The following is a 14,458-nucleotide window of genomic DNA, read 5'->3' on the forward strand; positions in this document are numbered from 1 at the left end:
ATTTATCGAAATTATGTAATACACGCACACACACACACACGCACACAAAACCAGGCTATATTCAATGATATGATCATCTGTTTCACTGTCGGACTTTTGTCGGGCCTAGCTTGATGATGGACTAATTTATGCTGCCGGGAACACCGCCAGATTGCTAAGCTGGCAGGGTCAGGACTGACCTCAAACATTGGGGTTGAAGCAAGAACACGAACAGTTGCCAAAAGGTGTGCGATTCGGGAAAAATGTTCAAATTTTGTCTGATTTTGGTTATAAGACACGTTGAATCTCGCGGAAAGGCGAAGCATGCGGGCATGTTCACTGTGTCAAAACACTGACTCGGCCCCACAAGCTGTTGACAGCAGTTGAAAATGGTAAGCCTAGTTGCAGCGGGAGATGTTGCTGCTACTTGTTTGAAGTATATGAGTTCTCAAAGGTGAAATTCACAAAAATGCTGCAAATTTATTCTCCTTGTGAAACGGACCCCGCCATGATCTCATTCTCAATGAGTTATGCCCCTTGAACATGACAGTATAGGCATGGGGAAAGAAATAATTTTCAAAATGAGCTTGCCTCATACTTGCCCTTTAATGTTGTACAATGTTAGATGCACATTTAGATATGTTTCCTATTTACAGGACGCAAGATATGTTTTCTATTTACAGGACGCACCCGCCAACCACCAACCCAGGCCGGTTATCCAGATCCAGGACAGTTCAGTGCTTAATTTGTATTTGACGTTGTCTTGACCATCAACTGAAAACTGAGTCCTTGCAGTGTAAATCATAGTATGTACAATATTACATTTATATATATAAATTAATGATATATAATTAATATATATTATATAGAGGGCTATTTATTTTTCCTGTTTTATGGTAGAAGAAGGCACTATGCAGGGATGTTGCTACAAATTCATACCTGTAGGACAAATGTCCTGAGTTTTTCAGCATCACTAGGACATTTGACCGCTTTCAGAAAGTGTAATAGGACATTATAATTATGATTTTGCGCCAAACAGCTTATAACACATTCCATGGAAGTGTTACAATGTCGATCATGCGCCCACACACACACACACACCCACGCTGTAGAATACACACATAATATAGTAAATACATCAACACAGTGTGCGTATAATGTTGTATTTGTTTAGTTTCAAAGAAACCACAAAAAAGAAACCAACATGAACAACTTCAGGATAAAAGTTGGAAAACAAAATGATCAGTTTGATCTAATGCTGATCTTTTGCAGGCTTTAGGTTTTTTTTCAGCGGCATAATTCAGTGCTTCGTCTCGTATCGAAAACAAAAGCAGACGACAAATTTAGTCGGAGTTGTCTCCCATACTCCTGTAATCCACTATTATTTTTTAGATCAGTGCGCTGCACCCAGACGGTTATACCCAAACGGCGCATACCGCAAACGGTTTGGGAATTCCCGACAAAAGAAAAGATCCGCACGCGGCACTGGCAACTTCAGTGTCTGTATCTGTATATGTGCGTTACGTTGCTAGCATCCAGATTGCTGGCTTTGGCGCTACGGGTGTCAGCTGAACACGAGAGCGTTCGGTCTTCTTGAAGATTTGTATCTTGAAATGAAAATTAACGAATATCGCGCTGTCCGAAGGAATGGAGTACATATCGGACAATGACCACGCTCAGGCTAAAATGATAGGACATCTGACCGACATGCGGCAATGTGAATCGGACATTTGGGGATTTTGTAAAATGTCCGATGTCCGACGCCTAACGACATTCCTGACTATGGAATATAATAAACAGAAACATCTTCATCTGAATTGCAATAGTCAAAAGTTGATTCTGACAGGTTGTGTACATTCTTTTTTCTTCTTCATTTTTTTCTTCTTATTTCTATTTCCTTTTCAGACAGTGCTTCAAGCAAGACAAGATCCCATGGATGAGATGTTGTACCTGCCATATCACTTCGCTCTCAGTCTCAAGGTCCTGTTCAAATTATCACATGCCTGGCTTTAGTATGTAGTAATACTTTTGATAATGATAGTTTTTCTTTTGGTTTTATAGAGGGTGGGTAGCAGATCTATCATCTATACTTACATTTTTGTCATTTAATCATACAATGCTGTTCACACTGTGAAATACATAAACAAAACCATAATCTTGAGAGATAAATGTCTTGTTAGTGGAGAATGGTACTGACTGGATGTCTCATTAATGGGGTATGGTACTGGGGAGATGTGTTAGTGGTGGAATACATGTTTCGTTAGTGGGGTGTGGTACTGATGGGATGTCTCGAGAGTGCGGTGTGGTACTGATGGGATGTCTTGTGAGTGCGGTGTGGTACTGATGGGATGTCTTGTGAGTGCGGTGTGGTACTGATGGGATGTCTTGTGAGTGCGGTGTGGTACTGATGGGATGTCTGGTGAATGCGGTGTGGTACTGATGGGATGTCTTGTGAGTGCGGTGTGGTACTGATGGGATGTCTTGTGAGTGCGGTGTGGTACTGATGGGATGTCTTGTGAGTGCGGTGTGGTACTGATGGGATGTCTCGTGAGTGCGGTGGGGTACTGATGGGATGTCTTGTGAGTGCGATGTGGTACTGATGGGATGTCTTGTGAGTGCGGTGTGGTACTGATGGGATGTCTGGTGAGTGCGATGTGGTACTGATGGGATGTCTTGTGAGTGCGGTGTGGTACTGATGGGATGTCTCGTGAGTGCGGTGTGGTACTGATGGGATGTCTTGTGAGTGCGGTGTGGTACTGATGGGATGTCTTGTGAGTGCGGTGTGGTACTGATGGGATGTCTTGTGAGTGAGGTGTTGTACTGATGGGATGTCTCGTGAGTGCAGTGAGGTACTGATGGGATGTCTCATGAGTGCGGTATTGTTCTGATGGGATGTCTCGTGAGTGCGGTGTGGTAGTGATGGGATATATATGTCTTGTTAGTGTGGTTTGGTACTTGTGGGATGTCTCACTAGTGGCATGTGGTAGTGGTGGAATGAATCGTTAGTTGGGTGTTGTACTGGTGGAATGTCTCGTTAGTGGGGTATGTTTCTGGTGATGGGATGTCTCGTTAGTGGGGTATACTACTAATGGGATGTCTCATTAGTGGAGTGTGGAACTGGTGTGATGTCACGTTAGTGGGGTGTGGTACTGGTGGGATGTCTCATTAGTGGAGTGTGGTACTGGTGGTATGTCTCGTTAAAGGGATGTGGTACTGGTGGGATGTCTTTTTAGTGGGGTGTGTCCACCGTGTGATACTGGTGGGATGTCTCGTTTGTGGGGTGTGATACTGGTGGGATGTCTTTTTAGTGGGGTGTGGTACTGGTGGGATGTCTCGTTGGTGGGGTGTGGTACTGGTGGGATGATGTCTTCTTAGTTGAGTGCGGTACTGGTGGGATGTCACGTTACAGGGGTATGCTAGTGATAGAATGTTTTGTTAGTGGAGTATACTACTAATGGGATGTCTCATTAGTGGAGTGTGGTACTGGTGTGATGTCTCGTTAGTGGAGTGTGGTACTGGTGGGATGTCTCGTTAGTGGGGTGTGGTACTGGTGGGATGTCTCATTAGTGGAGTGTGGTACTGATGGGATGTCTTGTTAGTGGGGTATGTTTCTGGTGATGGGATGTCTCGTTAGTGGGGTATACTACTAATGGGATGTCTCATTAGTGGAGTGTGGAACTGGTGTGATGTCACGTTAGTGGGGTGTGGTACTGGTGGGATGTCTCATTAGTGGAGTGTGGTACTGGTGGTATGTCTCGTTAAAGGGATGTGGTACTGGTGGGATGTCTTTTTAGTGGGGTGTGATACTGGTGGGATGTCTCGTTAGTGGGGTGTGGTACTGGTGTGATGTCTCGTTAGTGGAGTGTGGTACTGGTGGAATGTCTCGTTAGTGGAGTGTGGTACTGATGGGATGTCTTGTTAGTGGGGTATACTACTGATGGGATGTCTTGTTTGAGGGGTATACTACAGATGGGATGTCTCATTAGTTGGGGGTGGTACAGTTGGGATGACTTGAAAATGGGCTATTGTACTGGTGGGATATCTCATGTTAGTAGGGGGGATGTACTCATGGGATGCCTCCTTAGTTGGGTGTGGTACAGGTAGGATGTCTCGTTTGTGGGGTATAGTAGTGTTTGGATGTCTTGTTAGGGTGGTGTGGTAGTGGGGGGATATCTCATTCATAAGTGGCGTGTGGTAGGGGTGGGATGTCTCATTCATAAGTGGTATTTGTGGGATGTCTCATTAGTGGCGTTTGGTAGTGGTGGAATGTCTCGTTAGTTAGGTGTGGGATGTCTCATTAGTGGGGTATGGTACTGGTGATGGGATGTCTCATTGGTGGGGTATACTACTAATTTTGTTTGTTTGCTTAACGCCAAGCCGACCACGAAGGGCCATATCAGGGCGGTGCTGCTTTGACATTTAACGTGCGCCACACACAAGACAGAAGTCGCAGCACAGGCTTCATGTCTCAACCAGTCACATTATTCTGACACCGGACCAACCAGTCCTAGCACTAACCCCATAATGCCAGACGCCATGCTGAGCAGCCTCTAGATTGCCAATTTTAAAGTCTTAGGTATGACCCGGCCGGGTTTCGAACCCACGACCTCCCGATCACGGGGCGGACGCCTTACCACTAGCAGACCTGTTTACCCTTACGATTTTGGCGTAATTTATTACGATTTTCTGCAAAAAATACGCCATTCCGCTATCCGTGTCAAGAGTACGATTTTCATAAATTAAAAAAATGTAAAAAAAAAAATTTTTATTTTTTTTATTTTTTTTTATTATCAATTCACATGTTTGGCATTGTTTTTTTCAATGGCAAAATGGGGTGAAAAAGCACAGGACTGACCAGAGATCATGTCTGTCTGATGAGATGCTGGAGAGCCTTTATTCTAGTGGTGAAGTCTCGCCCTCACTCATTCGGCAAGCGCAAGTACAGTAGAGAAGCGCTTGACACACTGAAAAAGGCCTACTACGAGCAAAAGAAAAAGAATCAGTGATGCATGTGCTTTTGATGTGATCTTCTTTGAAATTATGATGACTACAAAAACTGACTGATGTGTTTTGTTTGTGAATGATGGATATATTATATGTGCATGATTGCGTTTCGCAGACACAGTTGTCATGTGCGTTGTAATTGGCGACGAATGCTGGATGATTACTATTTTTGTGCCAGGATTACTATTTTTGGGGCTGAGCATTACTCCAAAACACTTATGGGGGTAAACAGGTCTGCACTAGGCCAACCGTGCCGGTCTATACTACTAATGGGATGTCTCATTAGTGGAGTGTGGTACTGGTGTAATGTCACGTTATTGGAGTGTGGTACTGGTGGGATGTCTCATTCGTGGAGTGTGGCACTGGTGGTATGTCTCGTTAGTGGGATGTGGTACTGGTGGGATGTCTTTTTAGTGGGGTGTGGTACTGGCGGGATGTCTCGTTAGTGGGGTGAGGTACTGGCGGGATGTCTCGTTAGTGGGGTGAGGCACTGGCGGGATGTCTTCTTAGTTGAGTGTGGTCCTGGTGGGATGTCTCGTTAGTGGGGTATGCTACTGATGGAATGTTTTGTTAGTGGAGTATACTACTAATGGGATGTCTCATTAGTGGAGTGTGAAACTGGTGTGATGTCTCGTTAGTGGAGTGTGGTACTGGTGGGATGTCTTGTTAGTGGGGTGTGGTACTGGAGGGATGTCTCGTTAGTGAAGTGTGGTACTGGTGGGATGTCTTGTTAGTGGGGTGTGGTACTGGTGGGATGTCTCGTTAGTGGAGTGTGGTACTGGTGGAATGTCTCGTTAGTGGAGTGTGGTACTGATGGGATATCTTGTTAGTGGGGTATACCACTGATGGGATGTCTGTTTCGTGGGGTATACTATTGATTGGATGTCTCGTTAGTGGGTTGTGGTACTGATGGGATGTCTTGTTAGTGGGGTATACTACTGATAGGATGTCTCATTTGTGGGGTATACTGCAGATGGGATGTCTCGTTCGTGGGGTATACTACTGTTGGGATGTCTCATTAGATGGGGGTGGCACAGTTGGGATGACTTGTAAGTGGGGTATAGTACTGGTGGGATATCTCATGTTAGTGGGGTGGGGGGGGATGTATTCATGGGATGCCTCCTTAGTGGGGTGTGGTACAGGTAGGATGTCTCGTTTGTGGAGTATACTACTAATGGGATGTCTCATTAGTGGAGTGTGGTACTGGTGTGATGTCTCGTTAGTGGAGAGTGGTACTGGTGTGATGTCTTGTTAGTGGGGTGTGGTACTGGTGGGATGTCTCGTTAGTGGAGTGTGGTACTGGTGGAATCAGGAATGTCACGTTAGTGGAGTGTGGTACTGATGGGATATCTCGTTCGTGGGGTATACTACTGATGGGATGTCTCATTAGTTTGGGGTGGTACAGTTGGGTTGACATACTCCCCCCGGGTTAGGGGGAGTCCCATATTGATTGGGACGAGAAAGAATTTACCCGATGCTACCCAGCATGTCGTAAAAGGCGACTAACGGTTCTGTTTCTCCTTTTACCCTTGTATAGAATATAGTCAATTTTTGAGTCACTTGAGAAAATGTGACTCTATGTAATCGGTCAGTGTTAGTCTGTCCGGCCGGCCGGCTGTCCGGCCGGCCGGCCGTCCGGCCGGCCGTCCGTAGACACCACCTTAACGTTGGACTTTTCTCGGAAACTATCAAAGCGATCGGGCTCATATTTTGTTTAGTCGTGACCTCCAATGACCTCTACACTTTAACGATGGTTTCGTTGACCTTTGACCTTTTTCAAGGTCACAGGTCAGCGTCAAAGGAAAAATTAGACATTTTATATCTTTGACAAAGTTCATCGGATGTGATTGAAACTTTGTAGGATTATTCTTTACATCAAAGTATTTACATCTGTAGCCTTTTACGAACGTTATCAGAAAAACAAGGGAGATAACTAGCCTTTTCTGTTCGGCAACACACAACTTAACGTTGGGCTTTTCTCGGAAACTATAAAAGTGACCGGGCTCAAATTTTATGTGAACGTGACTCCCAGTGACCTCTACACTTTGACGTCTGCTTTGGTGACCTTTGACCTTTTTCAAGGTCACAGGTATGTCTTGAATTCTTCAGGTATGCATTGTGTTGTGAATAGCAATTTCTTCCTGTCCATCTGATGCCTCATATAATATTCAGAACTGCGAAAGTGACTCGATCGAGCGTTTGCTCTTCTTGTTATAAAGATTTTAGTCAAGCAGTATGTAAGAAATGTTAAGTCCTTTGTACTGGAAACTTGCATTCTCCCAGTAAGGTAATATATTGTACTACGTTGCAAGCCCCTGGAGCAAATTTTTGATTAGTGCTTTTGTGAACAAGAAACAATTAACAAGTGGCTCTATCCCATCTCCCCCCTTTCCCCGTCGCGATATAACCTTGAATGGTTGAAAACGACGTTAAACACAAAATAAAGAAAGAAAGTTGGGATGACTTCTAAGTGGGGTTAGTACTGGGGGGATGTGCTCATGGAATGCCTTTTAGTGGGGTGTGGTACAGACAGGATGTCTCGTTTGTGGGGTATAGTACTGGTGGAATGTCTCGTTAGTAGTGTATAGTACTGGTGGGTTCTCGAGTTAGTGGGGTGAGTGGGGTGAGGTACTCCTGGGATGTCTCGTTGGTGGGTATGGTACTGGTGGGATCCCGCATTGGTGGAGTATAGTGTCGGTTGGATCTCATGCTTTTTGGGTGTGGTACTCACGGGATGTCTCGTTAGTACTCTTGCCTCGGGTTTAGGGTAAACAGGTCTGGGGGTGTGGTTCTGGTGGGATCTCGCGTTAATGAGGTTTAGTACTGTTGGGATGACTTATTAGAGGGGCCTGGTACCGATTGGATCTTGCGTTAGTGGGTATTGTACTGGGGATGTCTTACTTGTTGGGTGTTGTAGTGGTAGTATGTTTCGTTAGTTGGGTATAGTGCTTGTGGGATTTTGCGTGAGTGGGGTATAGTACAGGTGGGATGTCTTGTTAGTGGGGTGAAGTACTGGTAGGATCTCATGTTAGTTTGGTGTGGTACTATCTATGGGTTCTTGCGTTAGTGGGGAGTAGTACTCATGGGGATATCTCGTTAGTGGGGTATACTACTGGTGGGATGTCTTGTTAGTGGGATGTGGTTCTGGTTGAATCTTGCGTTAGCGGGGTATAGTACTGGTTGGATGTCTCGTTAGTGGGGTTTAAGGCCAGAAAGTGGCGAGTATTGTACTTGCCATGGTTAGTATGCATGTAACTGGCGAATAGAAATGTTCATCTACTCGCCAAATGCGAGTAAAAGTGTCTCATTAGTGGGGTCTGGTACTGGAAGGATCTCACTTTAGAGGGGTATTGTATTGTTCGAATGTCTCTCGTTAGTGAGGTAAAATACTGGCGGGATGTCTTGTTAGTTGGGTGTGGTACTGGTGGTATGTCTTGCTAGTGGGGTTATGTACTGGTGGTATGTCTTGCTAGTGGGGTTATGTACTGGTGGTATGTCATGTTTGTGGGGTTTTGAACTGGTGAGGTGCCTCGTTAGTAGGGTCTGGTACTGGTGGGACCTCCTGTTAGTGGGGTATTGTACTGGGGATGTCTCATTTGTGGGGTGTGGTAGTGGTGGGATGTATTGTTAGTGGGTTATAGTGCTGGTGGGATTTCGCGTAAGTGGGGTATAGTACTGGTGGGATGTCTCGTGTTAGTGTGGTGTGGTACTCCTTGGTTCTCGTGTTGTACTTATGGGATGTCTCGTTAGTGGGGTGTGGTACTGGTGGGATCTTGCATTGGTGGGGTATTGTACTGGTGGGATGTCTCGTTATTAAGGTGTGGTACAGGTGGGATCTTGCATTGATGGGGTATTGTACTGGTGGGATGTCTCGTTATTGGGGTGTGGTACTGGTGGGATCTTGCATTGATAGGGTAAGTGGGATGTCTCGTTAGTTGGGTGTGGTAGTGGTGGTATCTCGCATCAGTGGGGTATTGTACTGGTGGGATGTCTTGTTAGTGGGGTAAAGTACTGGTGTTGGTTGTTGTGCAGGTGGGATGAGTGATGCACAATGCAATTAGTATCTAACTTGGTGGCTCTTTGTTGCAGACATCTTCCTGGTGTGTTTGTTCTACTTGCCTTGCCTGGTAGGAAGAGCATTCACTGGTTTAGAAGCTTGCAAGATGACAGCTATGCTAACCACATATTGGAGAACATTGGCTGACTGGTGCAAAACAACATATCTCATCAGCTTTGTGATGTGACTGTGGAATGCAGCCTACTGAATACAAGTGAACATCATGCTGACTGTCTGTAAGTGTACCGGTAATTGAGTGTATAGATCTCTGCATCTGCATGCAAAAAAAAGTGGTCACTCATGGTTCATGTATTACGGTTGCTGTAAGCCATTTACCCAGCATATGGCAAAAAGAAAGAAAACACTTATACCAAAGGCAAAGAAATTATGACAAAGAACACATAATGAATCGTTGTGTTTAACATATATGTGATCCATATGCTTCTTACTTTATGGTGTAAGGATGAGACGGAAAACCAGATAAAGAGTCTTTCTTGACCACACTCAGTATCAAGTTCCTAATATTGTTGAAACTGGATTTATCTTCAAATTTGCTTACACCTCATTTCTAACATAGTAGCTGTCGGTCATCACTTGGTATGTCTTGCAAATCTCTCACAGGATGTGTACGCATCACTTCCTCACAGGCTACAATCAGTTAAAGGAGCAAAGGACACACAACTAAGTGCTTTAAGTTTGTAAGGGTATCTGGAAGGCCAGTAAAATAAAATAGAACGGTGATAAATACAAGACTTATTTTACAACCATTTGAAAAATACATACATCCTCCGTGGCTGCCCGCATAATGAAATCGTTTTTCTCGTGTATTGAACTTGCCAGTGTTTCATCACAGAGCAGAGTCCGCCCCACACTTTGCTTTGTGTACATTACGTGAACACCCGCACAACACAACATTTTCACGAGAAAAACACGTTTATTTGTTTGCTTTGTCTGTATTACACATTTCTATTTACATTTACCACTGACACACCTAATTGCATACTTTATAGTTTGCAAGTGAACCGTTATCATACAAAATAACGTTATCACGAGACGAACAGAGATATCAGAGATTGTCTGCTTCTCAAATGTTTCGCGCAAATCATGTAATATCTATTTTTGCGAAAACCTCCCGAAGAAATGCAATCTCAGCGGCTTCAACCTGCAACATATTCGTGCTTATTTGGAATGTGACGTCCTGTTCTTCGTCACTAAAACTAAGCATCGCACAGAACCAGCGCCCTTCCATTAGATAGCAACAACTTGTTTTGAAGCCAGAGCCACTACCGACTGAGCTGTTTTACCACCTAATTCCCTAATTGATGTTAGCTGAGAAATTATGGTACTCACATTCATTCTAATTGATATTCCATCAGGTACACAAAGATATTACCAGATATTGCCCATCAAGAATTTCTTTAGCCTTCAATTGTACTGGAAAGTCTGTTTTCTTGTCCAGTGTAAATTTTAGTTTCTTTTGCATACAAACTCATATGAGTAAAACATCTCTTGATCATCCTTTGAACTTCAGAAATAAGAGCATTGTTTGTAACACATTCACACGTCCAAACAGGATTACATATCCTGCTGTTTTACACGTAGAATATAACTTAAAAAAACCTAAAAAACATTGTAAAATTCCTTCACAACATCCATATGGTAAGATGTCGGCCTCCTAATCAGGAGGTAGTGAGTTTGAATCCCGGTCGCTGCCGCCTGGTGAGTTAAGAGTGGAGATTTATTTGATCTCCCAGGTCAACTTATGTGCAGACCTGTTAGTGATTTAACCCCCTTCGTGTGTGCATACAAGCACAAGACCAAGTGCGCACGGAAAAGATCCTGTAATCCATGTCAGAGACGATGGGTTATAGAAACACAAAAATACCCAGCATACCTCCCCTGAAATCGGCGTATGTTGCCTAAATGGCAGGGTAAAAATTGTCATACACATAAAAATCCATTCATGCTAAAAATATGAGTGAACGTGGTAGTCTAAGCCTATGAACAAAGAAGAAGAATAATATGGGTTGAGTGTGAATCTTACAATCTGTTCCCCATGGTTCAAAATCATGCAACTTGGTACATATTCTTGTATTCAAAAGGTAAATATGCCAATGAATAAAATTGATTTTATGTGGGAATGGTTGTGTCATATAGTGTTAACTGTTATTTGGTACATACTTGCGTTGAGAGATGAAAAACAGTTGGAATCAGGAAGTCAAATCTATAACCTAGGCAGAACACACCAGTACATGTACATGCAAGTTGGCCAGCGTACACATATTCCATGCTACTTGGGTTTAAAGCGCATTGCACAGTGTAAACAAACATTGTTCAATACATTGTCTAGAAAGACCACCCAAGACAGTATTTATGTTTATGTTAATACTAGAACGTTCAAACTCTTATTCCAAGGTATTCCTCAAATACATGTATGTTGTCATCAATACAAACCCTAACCAAACTCTGTTGCTCTTTAGGCGATTTTGAATACGTCCAGCAACAGCATGTGAATTGTAGGCTGCTCTTCTCAGGGTCGGAAAGTAGGAAGAAAATCAAAACAGCCACGGTGCAGCGGAAGAACTTGGGGATAAATACTCATGTCCAAACAATACCATAAACACAGCTGTTTTAAATTGGAATAACTCGGTGCTCAAAAACTTATTTTAAGTATTCCTGGTGTTTTCAGTAACATGATTCCAACCCCCAGCCCAAACTCTATAGCTCTCAGTCCTTGGTGCACTTTATTCCTTTAATTAAACAAAAAGGATAGCTCACATTGGAATAGAATGTTTAACACAAATGCATTGTAACTTTTGGTGTTTGTTTTGTTACAGATTGATCATGCTACCTTCCTTGGCCTCCCCTGGAACGGATGTTTCCTACAGGAGTCGAATTTTCTGCTGTTATTGATTAGACACCACTGTCACATGTCACACAGAACAGTGAATTCTTCAACTCATAATAAAAAAAAATAACAGTAAAAAGCTACCTTTCTTGATTTTGTGTGTGATTTGCCAAATGTGAGAACAGATGAGTGTGTGACATATTGTGGGATTTGGGTCTTTCTCAGAAGTGGTGCTCAAGTTTCCATGTTACAGCTGTCATCAAATACATTTCATATTTCATTGTGTAACTCGACAGATCAAATGACTACAAACAAAATTGGACACAGAATGCTGAAGGATTCATAAACAATTCAAGAATGCATTTGATTTGATTTGGGTAAGCTGAGCAAAAATTAGTTTCATGCACCACTTTTAAAGGCCACTCCCTCCCTCCACCAGTATCATCATTGTGTAAAGCAGACCCATGGCTTTATACTAAATGTGTTTACTTTCTCTTTCTGAACACGTTTAGTTAATGCATATGTAATTCTTTTGACTATGATTTCTGAGGATGACCCAATTCACTTGTTTTTAAAGGCAGAGATGACCCTTCCGATTTTAAGATTTTATTCTTTGGCAAACTTTTTAATTCTTATTTCAAGGTTCTTCATAACAATTCTAAGAAAAGGTGTTTCTTGTTCTAAAACGTTATATTGAATTATGGGTCAAAGTGGACCTTTTTAGGGATTAAACATGTAGTTTTGTGGAAACATTCATTTTCTGGAAAAATGAACTTTGAAGTATGTTTTGTTTTACTCTAAACAGGTCTCTAGAAGCAACAACATTTTGTTTACAACATAAATTTCAAAAATAAAAGAAAGTTTTTGACAGAATTTCTAAAATCATGTAATTCACAAAAAGCCTGTTACTGTATTTGTTTGTTTGTTTGGTTAACGCCCAGCCGACCACGAAGGGCCATATCAGGGCGGTGCTGCTTTGACATATAACGTGCGCCACACACAAGACAGAAGTCGCAGCACAGGCTTCATGTCTCACCCAGTCACATTATTCTGACACCGGACCAACCAGTCCTAGCACTAACCCCATAATGCCACACGCCAGGCGGAGCAGCCACTAGATTGCCAATTTTAAAGTCTTAGGTATGACTCGGCCGGGGTTCGAACCCACGACCTCCCGATCACGGGGCAGACGCCTTACCACTAGGCCAACCGTGCCGGTCTGTTACTGTATAAAAACGCATTTCTGGTGAAAGTAAGATCTGACAAAGTCTAGAAGATGACTAGTCGACTCTTTACCAATGAGAAAACAGCGTCTAAAGTTTTCAATATGGTGTCAACAGTAAATACAATACATGTACTTTGAAAATGATCAGTTAATTGCAAAAAAAGAGGATGATAATTACACCACACAATGATTTGTGTGATGTTCAAAGAACCTACAAATGCGCAGAAAACAAAGAAGGATGTGTTTTGACCCAACGTTTGTGCCATCTCTGGCTTTAAGAACCTGTCGGTGCCATAGACTTAAATAAATATTCTTGTACAAATATGTTGAAAGCATCATAACATGAAGATTTCAAGTGACAGAGAAAAATAAAACACAAAATATATTCAGCATACTTTTATGGACTTTCAGCATCACAGTGAATGAGACTTAAAAAAAAACCCACATGCATTAAACTACACTGCTGAAGATCACAAACTTGATTTTGTAAAGCCAGGTTTTATTTAGAAACCTACAGGTAACGTTTAAAAACGAAAATAGAAAAGATATGCAGTAATGTATATTATTACTGTATAAACGTATTGTTTAAAGGTATCGCAGATGGTGTGGTATTGTGCAGTTTGTGTTGACTGCAGTGGCTGATCAAGAAAAAGTGCCCATGCAGTTGTGAATACATTGTATCAGTGTAGGGTGGTGTGTATATGTTGTCTGCAGTAACTTCATCAAGGAAAAAGTCCTACGCAGAAGATGTTGATGCATTGTGTCACTGTCGGAGTAAATAAATCTGCATAGACTACCAGCGTCCAGATGTGTGTGCTCTCTCTCTCTCTCTCTCTCTCTCTCTCTCTCTCTCTCTCTCTCTCTCTCTCTCTCTAAAAAACTGCATTAACCTTGAAGTCAATATGAATGCCGAAGAAGGCCAATTCGGTCTTTTGAGTATGTAAGACTCCATTATTACAGCATTCCAGTTTTTGAGGTCAGCCAACACTGCCGATACGAAACGAAGAAACTGCAAAGTCACCTGTGTACAAGAAATGAAAAAGTGTCCATGCAGTTGTGAGTATCAGTGTAGAGTGCAAAAGTATGGTTGTACCCACAATGTGATGCCCGTCAGAAGGGTGTACTTTCCGTCATTGTGATTCTCAAATTACTTAGGATCATATCAAGTAACTGCATGTCTGCCACGTAAGAGCACTTTCATTTCAGAATATTTTGGCCCAAATGTAGTACGACACTACATGATATTCAGATGCCCGTCAGTGAATGTGAATACATTTCGCAGGCTTATATTTATAGTCATGAAAGTTTGAAACTAAGTTCAGAAACACTTGACTGAAAAAGATCA

General features: G+C 42.7%; 1 long non-coding RNA gene across 1 annotated transcript; it reads left to right on the top strand.

The window, feature by feature from the left end:
* Nucleotides 1–213: 213 nt before the first annotated feature.
* On the top strand, nucleotides 214–12,027 carry LOC138956701 (uncharacterized). Its single transcript, XR_011452762.1, has 5 exons — nucleotides 214–371; nucleotides 663–785; nucleotides 1,885–1,959; nucleotides 9,073–9,276; nucleotides 11,878–12,027. It is a non-coding gene; the product is annotated as an uncharacterized lncRNA (long non-coding RNA).
* Nucleotides 12,028–14,458: the final 2,431 nt, after the last annotated feature.

The sequence above is a fragment of the Littorina saxatilis genome, unplaced genomic scaffold (assembly GCF_037325665.1).
Source record: "Littorina saxatilis isolate snail1 unplaced genomic scaffold, US_GU_Lsax_2.0 scaffold_221, whole genome shotgun sequence".
In the NCBI taxonomy this organism is placed as follows: Eukaryota; Metazoa; Mollusca; class Gastropoda; order Littorinimorpha; family Littorinidae; genus Littorina; species Littorina saxatilis.